At 48.7% G+C, this 12,364-nt stretch overlaps 1 long non-coding RNA gene across 1 annotated transcript in view; it reads right to left on the bottom strand.

The window, feature by feature from the left end:
- Positions 1-423: 423 nt before the first annotated feature.
- LOC132672548 (uncharacterized) overlaps positions 424-12,364 on the bottom strand; it is an 81,211-nt gene continuing 69,270 nt past the window's right edge. Inside the window, exons 3-4 of the long non-coding RNA XR_013557620.2 lie at positions 8,398-8,467; positions 424-3,037 (exon numbers count right to left, since the gene is read on the bottom strand). This is a non-coding gene — a long non-coding RNA (uncharacterized LOC132672548). The remainder of the gene's footprint in view (positions 3,038-8,397; positions 8,468-12,364) is intronic.

Here is a 12,364-nt window from a genome sequence, read left to right on the forward strand (position 1 = left end):
TTAAGTTGTAAATTTTTAAGGTTGTTGATTGAGACTTTTCTTGTTTTTAAATGTAGGCATTTATAGCTATAAAATTCCCCCTTTGCCTTGCTTTAGCTGCATCCCTTAACTTTTGTTATATTGTGTTTTCATTCATGTGTAAGTATTTTCTAATTTCCCTATGATTTCTTTTGCTCTGTTGGTTCTTTAAGCGTGTGCTGTTTAATTTCCACAAAGTTGTGAATTTCGAAGTTTTACTTCCGTTTTTTTTTTTAACGTTTATTTATTTTTGAGACAGAGAGAGACAGAGCATGAACGGGGGAGGGTCAGAGAGACAGGGAGACACAGAATCTGAAACAGGCTCCAGGCTTTGAGCTGTCAGCACAGAGCCCGACGTGGGGCTCAAACTCACGAACTGTGAGATCGTGACCTGAGCCGAAGATTTTCTCTTTATCTTCGAAGTTTAGAAACTTCCACGGAAGTGACTTTTTGCCTTTTTTAAAAATGGTACCTTGGATTATTTGAGCTCTTTCAATCTGAAGGCTCACCTTTCTTTTGCTCCAGGAAGTTTTCATCTATAATCCCTCTTTTTTTTTTTTCTTTTAATTATATACACTCATGTGTGTTTGTCACATGTAGGCCAAGGAACTAGAATTAGCGTGGGCTTTTCAATGGTAAATTTAGCCCACACTTAACTGGACAAAGCTGCATTTTTCTATTCATGCTTTAATTATTACTTCTCCATCTATTTTCCCTTTTTTACCCTCTGTAATTCCTATTATTAGCATGCTCAGCCTCCTAGATCTATCATTTGAGTCAACTACTTTTTTCCACTCAAGATTTCTGTTTCTTTTGTATTTTTATACTGGATTATAAGATTTTTTTTTAAAACAATCAGAATGGTAATTCAGTTCTCAGTTCCAACCATACTTTTTAACCAACCTACCAAGTCTCTAAATTCAGAAATCCTGTCCTACAGTTTTGGAAAGCCTTTTTCAGGTTCATTTGCATCATCTTAGGAGTTCTGGCTGGTCTTTTGTTACGATTCTCTCTTTCACTGCACCTTAGCCTCGAGAGCACCCACCTGTTGTAACTGTTCAGCTTTGTCCCTCTCCTCTTAGCTACCATCCTCTTAAATAGACTGAAATTTGGGTGTGAGTGGGGGACTCCTATGCAGTGGCAATCCAGCAGAAGGTGAAAATCACACGAGTTTTTGTTCTGGAGGGCCAGTGGCAAGTGGGTGGTAAATAATGACCACTCCTTTGCTTTCTGGGCTTTCAGGTGTAAGTTGAAGCTGGTGTTTATCTTTCAGCTAAACTTACAGGTTATCACCCACCCTCCAAGACTGCCAGCAAAATCAGCCCCTCCGATGACAGCACATGGCAAAGGGGCTGATGCGTTCTTCTCTTTGAAGGAGTTGTCAGCATTGGTAGCTGGAGTCAAGAAACCTTGGGCCTCCACACCAGGATTTCAAGAAGGAGATGCCTTTTCCTCAGCCCCCCATCACTATTTCTTTCCCATTTCCATGAAGAACTCTTGTACCTTATTGCCACTCCCCAGAGGACTCAAAACTCTGTGGCCTTAAACACACACCCCACTGTCCACTCTGTGCTCACTTTGGTTGTTGTGAAGCTTCAGAGTGGGAACTCGAACATAGAGAACTTTGGGAACATACATTTGAGTGGTAATCTTCCAAACCCTTCCACCTGTGAGGGTGGGAGAAGGGCAGCAGACATTAAAACATATAAGTCCACAAAAAAATAAAATAAAATAATCTGGTTTTAAGACCCACATTGCATACCATATGTCAAAATCATAAATTCAAATCAAATGAAAATAATAAAATAACCATTCACCAAAAGAATACAGGTAGATAGATAGTTCTCTAACTTCTGGAACGTGATAGACTTTCCAAGCGTAAAAGAATGGAACAAATAAAAAGCTTGATCGATTTCCATTGTTGAAAATGTAACACTGTCAGCAAAAAGTTTAAAAAACTAACTAGATACTATTAACACATACATAATTCCCATAAATCTATAAAAATAATTCTAAATTGCACTTTTTAGATGAGTGTTCCTTAATTCACCAGACAGGTTATACAAATGGCCATTGAAACATGGAAACATGTTCAACTTCACTAGTAAAGAAGTGTAGACTTAAGCAACAATAAGAGTCATTAAACTGGCTCTTTTTTTCTTCAGGATAATAGCAATGTTAGCAAAGATGGAGAGAGAAGGAGGCTCTCCTGCTGTTGGCAGGAGCGGATATTGATACATGTTTGGAAAGCAATTTGGCTTTATGTATAAGGAACCTTCAAAGTACACACACCCTTTGTAACCTATGTTGCTTTCGCTTGCCTAGCAACCTTTGCCCCTTCATCTGTCAGCAACATTTTCATTTTCTTTGAGTAAATATAGACTCAGTGGGCTTTCAATCAAAGCGCCCTGTGCTTCCTTGCCCAAGAAGAGGGCACATAACCCAAGCCAGGCTTATCAGATTCTCTTTGCTGGGATTTTGAATCTTGAGATTACTACTAACCCTACTACTATTAATATCCATTGAATCCCCACTCTGTTCTTGGCACCATTCTGAGCATCTTACATCCTCACAAACAGCTCTATGAGTGAGACACAATTTTTATCCCCATTTTTCAGATGGGAATAATAATACTAACACCAAGATCAAGAATCATTGGGGATATCATAAAGATACCGATTTGTTATCTACTGCTGAAAAACAAATTCCACCAAAACTTTGGCTTAAAATGACAAACACTATCTCGGTTGCTGTGGGTCCTGCATTCTGGAGCTTCTTCCTGGTGGCTCTGGCTCAGTTTCTCCGGGTTGTAGTCAAGACGTCAAGGAAAGCTGCAGTTATCTGAAAGCTTGACTGGGACCAGAGGATGGCTTCCAGTGGTGCCTTCACATGGCTTTTGGCAGAAGAACTCAGTTCCTCACCACCTAGGTCTCTCCATAGGGCTGCCTGACTGTCTTCGTGTCATGCCAGTAGCAGCCTTCCCCCAGATCAAGTGATGGAACAGACAGCAAGAGAAAGCCTAAAAGAGGCCAGAGAGTTGGAAGTGTCAGGAGATGAGGCATGGCAAGAGGGGACAAGTGTCACCATCGAGTAAGTGGTTAGGGCCTAGGAAGGGCACATGAGCAAATCTAGGAAGGCACATACATTGGGCTTATGTGCACATCTTGCATCACTCATGTCTATTCACACCCTCTTATGAGATTTGCAACACATACGACAACAAGAAGCCCTCTTACCTAAGAGAAGAAGTGCAAGCTCAATGCTTCAGGATAATGGCCAGTTGCAATATCCTACAATGACTTAAATAGGCTTAACAACCCAAGATCCAGTCCACACGACTGAAGCTGTGGCTGATCCTGTGGCTGATCCTGAGGCTATAATTGATGTTCGTCACCATTCTCCTCCACACTCCATGCTGGATTTCCTTCACTTTCAACTAGCACTTCGGTTGGTCTCAGTTCCTTGTCTAGAGGGGTGACCCAGAGCTTCATCCCCAGTGGGTCTTAGCCCTTAGTTGCTGTGTTTTTTTTAGGCCATGGTTGTTGCAATTGCCCATTCATGGTTACCACTGGGCACTGAAGCACCAAGAGATACCCCCATGAATCTCCTGGCATCCAGATATATTGCTCCCTCCCCTATTGTGTACTAACAGCCCTAAGTCCTAATGTGAATCAGGGCAATTACCACTGCCTATTTGGGATCTCTTTTCTTCACCATTGGTCCACCAGCATGAGGAAACTAAAACCGCTAAGTAGGAGTCACAGCGTCAAAGACAACAAAAAATTTACTGTGTCCTCTAGAGAAAGTGTTTTCCCGCCATAACCAGAAACCAGGATGCCTGGTAGAGCCTCCATCTGCAGGAATGATAAGCACACATTTCTTAAGCAGGCCGCCAGGACTGACAATGAGAGAGCCAATCCCAATTCTATCCCTTTGTGTGTGGACCTGGATATTCTCCTGATTTAGGGACACAGCCATTGAGTCAGCACATATACAACACACACACACACACACACACACACACACACACAAATACCCATAAGATACTGCCCCCAAGCTGGGGCTTTAGTGGAGCTTGCACTTAGTTGTTTCACTGTTACATCAGGCAGGCTACTTTGCGATATGAGGATATCTACTTCTTGCATATGAGTGATGCATGAGTGACTCATGTAGCGATCAGTTCATTGTCTAATGTTCTTTGCCATGAAACAGGTCCCTTGACTTGAGACAATATATGAGATATGCCATGACAATGGACAGGCATTCTGTAAGACTTCAGGTAATGGTGCTGTTGAAGGTGATGCGTCAGAGAATGAAAATCTATCAAATTATCAATTCTAGCAAGAAGAAATTGTGGGCTCATCCAATGTATAAGGCATCCAATGTGTGCCAGCTACTTGCTGGAAGGTCTCTCTGAAGAACGGTACCATATCATGGGCTGTGCATCATTCTTTGATGTTAGAAGTTCAAGCATTAAGTCATTCTTAGTGACAGGGAGTGAATGTAGTTGATCCCATGCAGAATTTTCATCCATGCCACCATGGCCATTATCTTTGGACTCACTGAGCAAGTTCTAGGATGGCCAAGGAGAGAGACCAAGGTGGCATGTGTGCTTTTTTTAAGTGTCCTAAGTGACTGCTCTCTTCTAGACATTAACGTAAGTCACAGATCTGCATGCTTCGTGCCCACTCCCATAAGCCCATTAACATAACTCCTCCCCCAAGACTCTCAGTCTTTGTTCCTTCTTGGCCATTGACCAATTGGCAGAGCCGTTCATCATGGAATGGGGAATTAATATGTATAGGTATCTCGGACCATTTCTCCCTTGATAGGGGATCCATGACCAAGTGGACTGACTCATTGGGAACCTTTTCCTTCAGTCATGTCTTTCAGGACCATCACTAACAGGGTCTATCCTCAGGAAAGTCCTCTCTAGCAGCAGCAAACCACACTCAACTATCTGTGAACCAAGCTCAGATCTATTCATCCTCCATCAGTTGGTCATAGGGACTACTTGGCGAAGCCATAGAGTGAATTGCATGAGGAAATGACGTGGGAGTCTGACACACTTGTTCTTATAATTTATTCATGACTTTCGAATGACTACTTTCGTCACACAGGGCATTGCTGCTGTGTCCACCCAGCCTCATGCCTCAGTGAATCCATAGTGATCCAATAATACCAGCTCATGACAGGCAGTTATGATCACAAAGTCTCTTGGTGTCACATGGTTGGGCATCTGGTCTCTACCAAGGCTCAGAAGCAAACCAGGAGATATTTTTCTTTTCTTTTTTTTTAAACTTTTATTATTTTTATTTTTTTTAATGTTTGTTTATTTTTGAGAGACAGAGAGACAGAGTGCAAGCAGTGGAGGGGCAGAGAGAGAGAGACAGAGATACAGAATCCGAAGCAGGATCCAGGCTCTGAGCTGTCAACACAGGGTCTAGGCTCTGAGCTGTCACCACAGAGCCCAACACAGGGCTTGACCCCACGAACCGTGGGATCATGACCTGAGCTGAAGTTGGACACTTAACCCACTGAGCCACCCAGGTGCCCCGGAGATATTTTTTCAAATAAAGAGGATTTCTCTGGCCCTGCTTTAAAACTTAGCAGTCTGGGGGAACCTGGGTGGCTCAGTTGGTTAAGCGTCTGACTCTTGGTTTCAGCTCAGGTCATGATCTCACGGTTTCTTGAGTTCGAGCCCTACATCAAGCTCTGAACTGACAGTGTAGAGCCTGCTTGGGATTCTCTCTCTCTCCCCCTCTCTCTGTGCCTCCCCCACTCATGTTTCCTCTCTCAAAATGAATGAATAAATAAACTTAAAAAAAAAATAAAACCTAGAAGTCGGCCCAAGACTGTCTATTGGAGCTTACCAAAGACTCCAATGTCCTCATTCTCCATAGACACTTTGGGCACCATCATATCTGCTAGTCAAATCACTGGAGTGGCAGGGAAGCTGGCAGATCAACTGCAGAGCCCTCTTTTCTCAAGGTCCTAGTCAAAACTGGAATTTTTGGAGTCACCTGATAAAAGGGTCAAAGCAGTATTTCCAAGTGTGGCAAGTGCTACCACCAAAATACAACCAAGTGTTGTGCCTCTTCCTTCAAAGTTTCTACCCAGTGCTGTCTGCGGCCCAGGTTTGCGCCCAGTGAACTGTCAGGTGAGATGTGCCCTAACTCTCCCTGAACCCCCAAACTCTGAAAGGATGAGTTGGGGTTATTGGGAGCTCCTCCTACCCCACTTCTCTTCTGGGACAGGCAGATTGCTAGTTCTCGTCTGTCCAGACATGTCACATTTAGAACACCAGAGGGCGACCACTCCCCACAGATGGCGGTGCCTTGGCCAACAGCAGTTAAACCAAACGGTGGCCAGTCTTTCTCCTTCTCAGTCAGGCCTGCACGCCCCATGTCAGAACAGCGCAGTACAGATCCATGGATCCAGATACAAAGATCCATGGTAACAGGGAGACCTGGGCTTGAATCTCAACTCTACCAGTTACTTCCTATGACCTTGAACAAGTAACCTCATCTCTCCAAGTCCTGGTTCCTCGGCTAAAAAAAACCGGTACAAAAATAGTTCCTGCTTCATAGGGTTGCTGGAATGGTAAGTGAAATAATGTGGTAAACAGCACAACATTGCCCAAATATTAGTTATTCTTAGGCATTTTAATAGTTAACCTAATTTGATTCTCACCAGACTCCTTACAGCCAGAGTAGGTAAACATGATTCCCACTTTTCAGATGAAGAAACGGAGGCTCAATTGGTTTAATGACCTGCAGAAGTACGATGGTAACAGCAGTTTCATTTTCTATGTCTCTCCCTCCACCACTTTACAAGTGGTGGCAGCTGGCCTCAAGAGACTTGTCTGAGATTCTGGGATTCTGAGGCCCAGAGAGGACAAATAGTTTACCCAGTGAACCAATGACTAATCCAGGACCCCATGAGCCATCCCACTGCACTCCCAACCCCCAACATTCCAGCCATGGCCCCCAGACACCCTGAAAAGGCACTGCCTCCTTAATCTGCTCTAGATTGCTTGCTATAGGATCCTGTCCGTGAGTCTGGTCTCCCTCTGTAGACTGTGAACAAAGAAAAAAAATTCTCAAGGAATATATATTACTATGGAAAAGCATATTGCTAGATGAGACAAGGGATGTTCAGAACTGCAGGTACATGATCCTAGTATGTATTTATGTATATCAGCAGAGAAAAAAGTGGGAGGGCATAACACACAATGGGAAAAATGCTTGTCTCTGAGTGGTGGAATTATAGGTGATTTTTACATTTTTCCCTTGCACTTGTGTGTATGTGTGTGTGTGTGTGTGTGTGTGTGTGTTATGCTGTTTCAAGTGTCTATTTTAAAAACTACCACATAAAAGAGTCAGAGATCTCAGGCTGTCCTCCACATTAATTTCTTGTTACTTTGCACAAGCTCTGGAACGCTCCTAAGACTCAGTTCCTCCACCTGAAAAGTAAGGAGGTAACTCCTGTCTCCCCTTCACCCTGAGTCTTAGAACCTTCCGGCCTGGAGGCCATCTGTTGTTCCCCCTTCACCTCAGCCAAGCTTCCAGGCAGATGGGACCCCCAACCTCTGTCTCCACTCCCCCAATTCCGCTCACTAATCCCCCACCTCCTCATAGCTTGGGTTTTGCCCCCTGTTCTCCAGCCTGGACTCTACAAAGGTCACTGGTGGCCTCCTCATGGCCAAAAGCCACGGCTCTGCACTTTCTCTCTAGCTCTGTCTCTTCTTCCCAAATCCCTCCCAGTTTTCCCAGCAAGGGACTCTCGTGGTTGTGCCTTCCTCCTTGAAGCACACTCTTCCCTCGCCCCCTCTGACCGTGGCTGACTGGGGTTTCCTCAGTCTTCTGGCTGCTGCTTCTCTAAGGTTCTGCTTCTCAGAAGGGGCTCCTGGCTCCCAAGGCCCTTCCCTCTATCTCTAGCCTGCCTTGTTGACCTTGCCCACACCATGGGCCTATCGAATGGCTCTCACTCCCATCACCAGCCCAGACCTGGCTCCTGAGCTCTGAGCCTGATAACAAGTCCTGTAGAGGCCCACCCCACACTCAACCCCAGTCCCCGTCTGTTGTCTGCCCATGGGTGCTCAGCCCAGACTGCCATCCCCTCTCCCACCACCACCCAGGTCCTTGTCAGTCACCTCACAAGTACTTCTGGAATCCATCCCTCCTCTCCAAACCCTGACACGGACCCTAGCACATCTTCCATGACTGGTGAAGCCGTTCTCAAAGTCTGCCTCCCACTCACACCCCACAGCCACTCAGTGGGAGAGTTCTGCCCACCTTCCGGCAACACCCCAGACCTTTTGAGCACTCCGCCCCCTTCCCTTATCCATTCAGGGGATATCATCACACACCTTCATACCTCTCATCCACATGGCATCCATGGGCTCCCCACTGGTCTCCTTGCTTTCACTCGCTCCCTCCAGCCTAGACTGAAATATAGATTACATCGTCAGCATCATCAGAACCATGATTGAGCCTTACTACGTGTCAGGCATTGAGGGCTTTACCTATATTATCACTTATTCATGAATTCCTCACAACAACTATATGAGGGAAGTACTATTATTATCTCCATGTCAAAGATGAGAAAAGTGAGGTATAGAGAGTTTAAGCAACCCCTTTTGGTTATATAATTATAGTTGCTAACGTCTTGAAACTAGGATTAGAATACAGATGATCTGACCTGACCACAGAGCATCAGCCCTTAACCATTCTGCTATGCTGCCAATTTGCCTTTTTTTTTTTTTTTTAAGTAGGCTTCATGCCCAGCACAGGCTTGAACTCATGACCCTGAGATCGAGACCTGAGCTGAAATCAAGAATCAGACGCTCAACCAATTGAACCACCCAGGTGCCCCCTCAACCTGTCTTTTTGCCAGAGACACTTCTAGGATGAAGTCCACGCCCTTCTCCCCAGCCTCCGAGGACCCTCCTATAGAGCTCAGACACCTTTCCAGTCCTATCACCCACTGTGCCCAATGGGTACCCGCCTGCCCTCCTGACTGTATACCTCACCTGCCCACTTTTACACTTTAACCCATGCCTTCTTGCTGCCTGGTGCCTGTTGGCTCAAGCCCTCCTCCCAAGCGATCCTAAATGCCTCTTCCTCCATGCAGAGCAGGCTGGACCAGAAAGCAGCCGTGAGGGGGGAAAGGCCAGTGACTGGGAAGCAGGAGGCCTGACAACTTGGTCATTCCCCTTCTGGAAGGTAACAGGGGTCTGGGCCCCTGGCCCTGGCCCTGGGCCCCAGTTTTCCCATCCACAAGATGGAGAGGTAGGACCAGATCATCGTTAGCAGCTCTCCTTGCTCTAGCAGCACAGGCCCTATGTTCTCATGGTCCCCGAAATGGAGGTGAAATTGCTCTCTTTGAATCCCTTTAACATTCACAGAATGGAGAGAATGTCAGAACTGGGAAGGACTTCAAAGGACATATAATCCCACCCCCTCTCATTCCCCCAGGGACGCTGAGGCCCAGGGAGCAGCAGAGGCCTGTCTAGCCATCTGGGAAGTGGGAGTGGTGAGAGGGAGGCCGTGCTCTCCACTTGATGGAGGACCCATCTCAGCAGGTCCTCAGCCCCACAGAGAAAGGGGTGGGAGGAGTCTAGAAGGGCAAATGAGCCTGGCTCCTGGCGGCTTGGCCTGCCGGGCCCTCAGTAGTTTTCCATAACCAGCAGGCCTGCAGCCCAGGGCATGTGCTCCCCTCTCCCCTGGCCCCCCACATTCCTCTGCACACTCAGGCAGCAAAGTGGCATTCAGGGCTCTGTTGGGGCGGGAGGGAGGCAGAGACCCAGACACAGACAAAGAGTCACAGTTATCAGTAGAGCCATAAACTCCAGGCCAGAGAGATAACGCAGATCCCGATGAGGCAAAGGTGCCCAGACACAAATGACACGTGCAGATACACTACGCCCACACTGCCAGGCACGTAGACCCATGTGCAAAGGCACACACAAATAGGACTGTGATCCAGAGATATTCGTCTTATGCATACACACAGTCGCATTCACACCCCGAGGCTCACGTGCACACTCAGCAGACACCAACCCCCATTCAGGCCCCTGTCATCCTCCCCCCTCTCCCTCAGCAGCCCTCCCCGCCCGTAATGCCTGTCTAGGTCAAACGTTGGTCAAGAAAGGGGAGAAAAAACCTGAGCTGCCCCAATCCTGGGAGGCGGGAAGGAACTAGACAAAACCCAGGAGCCAGCCAGGCTCCCCCAGCACTGAGAAGGCGCCACTTTTTCATTCCAAAGAATTCACTGGACAATCCCCACCCTGTTCCCAGAGGCCTGGGTGAGGCTGGTCTGGAGCACCACCCCCGCCATGACCCTTTCTCTAGCCTCTGAGATTCCTGCTTGGTCCCCAGCTGCTAGAGGCAGAGCAGAGGGGCATCCAGGACCCTTCCCCTGGTTTGTTTCCCCGCCAGTGTGCTCTCAGGCCCACCTGCCCCCTCCACCCTCACACCTGTCTCCCTCACTGTATCCCACTCCCCACCCCTGCCCCTCCAGCCCCACATCTGGCCTCCAAGAGATGAACTCCAGACCTTCTCTGGTTCTCAAGAACCCGGCAACACAACTCCTTGACCAGATGTACCCGGTGACTTACAACCTTGCCAGGGCCTCCCCCTGGATATTCCATGACTACCTGGTGGCAGGTGTGACGGCATGCACCCGCTGCCTCAGGTCAAAGTTGGCAGAGGCGGGCTCCAGTCCCAGCCTGTCTGAGAACGTTGGCCAGGTGGCGTCAGCGCTTTGAGCCTCAGTTCCCTCATTTATGAATGGGACTCATAATGCCACCTAGCCCTCAATTATATATATATATAGTTTATCATGGGGCCTAATTCGGAAGGCTGGTCTTAACTAGGAAATGGGCTGTGTGCCACTTGGGTCTAAGTGATTCAACCTGCCTCAGCCTCAAGTTCCCTACCTGGGAAGTGGAGTACCCCTTGCTACGTTGAGGGCTGAAATAACACCGTTGGGAGCAGACGGGTCTCCACGGGGTGCCTCCCGCCCCAGCGCTCCCCTCCTCCACGCCCACCTCGCCCCCAGCCCCCAGCCCTGCTCCCGGTTCCCACGCCTCCTGGCCCCAGCCGGCGAGGGCTGTCAGCCGGAAGGGATTTGCCGCCCGAGAGCAGGGATCAGCTGCGTCTGCACAGAGGCAGCCTTGTCCCGGTGGGGACCCGAGGCCGCGGCGGGGCCCCGCCATCACGTTGCTCCGCGGCCGCGGTGCCAGCGGCCACCCCGCCCCCGCTCGACTTGGGTCCGCTTCAAGGGCCGGCGCCAGATTTCCTGGCCCCGCGCCCCGAGGGCGGTTTAGGGGTGCCCGACGCGGGAGCTGCAGGGCCTCCAGGGCGCCCAGTTTCCGCCCCGTTTCCGCCCCAGCTGGAGGGGGCCGCCGCGCACCACCCTCCCCCTCCCTCTCCACCTGCCAAGCCCACCAGCCAAGCCTTCCCGAGAAAGGCGAGAAAGGCGTGGGCTGGCCTCCCGCCCCCCTCTCCAACCCACGCGTCCTGACTCAGGACCACAGATTTCCCTGGAAAAAAGCCTTGCCCCTTGGGAGGTCTCTCATGATGAGCTCAACCAAGGATGGATAGGGGCGAGGGGAGGCCTGTGTGAGTCTGTTCCATCTTGGGACCAGCTCTGGGGGCAAGTTGTAGGGATCCAATGAGGGTGTTCTGGATCCCAGTCTGACTTGGAAGCCAATCCAGGTGTGATCTGGTCCAGGTGTTGGAATCTTTCCTCAGTGTTCAGAGTTTGGATGTTGGGACTCTCTCTGGGTGTTCTCAACTGGATGTCAGGATCTTCCCTGAGGTTCTGGATCAAGCTGTAAGAATATACGCAGGCTGTTCTAGGTTTGCAGTGGAAGCCCATCCAGATGCATCTGGTACAAGCGCAGGGATCTTTTCTCGGTATTTAGAGTCCAGATGTGGTCTTCTCCAGGTCAGATTGCTGGAGCTTTCTCTGGCATGGCGGTTGGAAGCCCAGACAGTGTATGTGATCCAGAGCTGGGGATCTTCTCTGGGTGTCTGGCACTGGGACCTGCCCTGGTGGATCAGGTACAGGTGTCACCAGCTGCTCTGGGTTTGTTTGGGGCCTCTAGACAGAAACCTAAGAGCCAGCCCCAGACCCTCCCATTGGCCTGAAGGCAGACATCACTGCTAAGTCTCAGCCCCAGCTCACTGCGACCCCTATGAGGCCAGTAAGAGAAGGCCCCTGCAGCTCAGCTTGACGTCCCTCTTAGAACCCGGGAATTGGAGGCAGACCCTAGACTCAAGCTGGGAATCAGTCATGACCTCACTCTGTCCAGAGGCACCTCCCTTCCCTTCTCTAA

Source organism: Panthera onca, chromosome C1, assembly GCF_046562875.1.
Source record: "Panthera onca isolate mPanOnc1 chromosome C1, mPanOnc1 haplotype 2, whole genome shotgun sequence".
In the NCBI taxonomy this organism is placed as follows: domain Eukaryota; kingdom Metazoa; phylum Chordata; class Mammalia; order Carnivora; family Felidae; genus Panthera; species Panthera onca.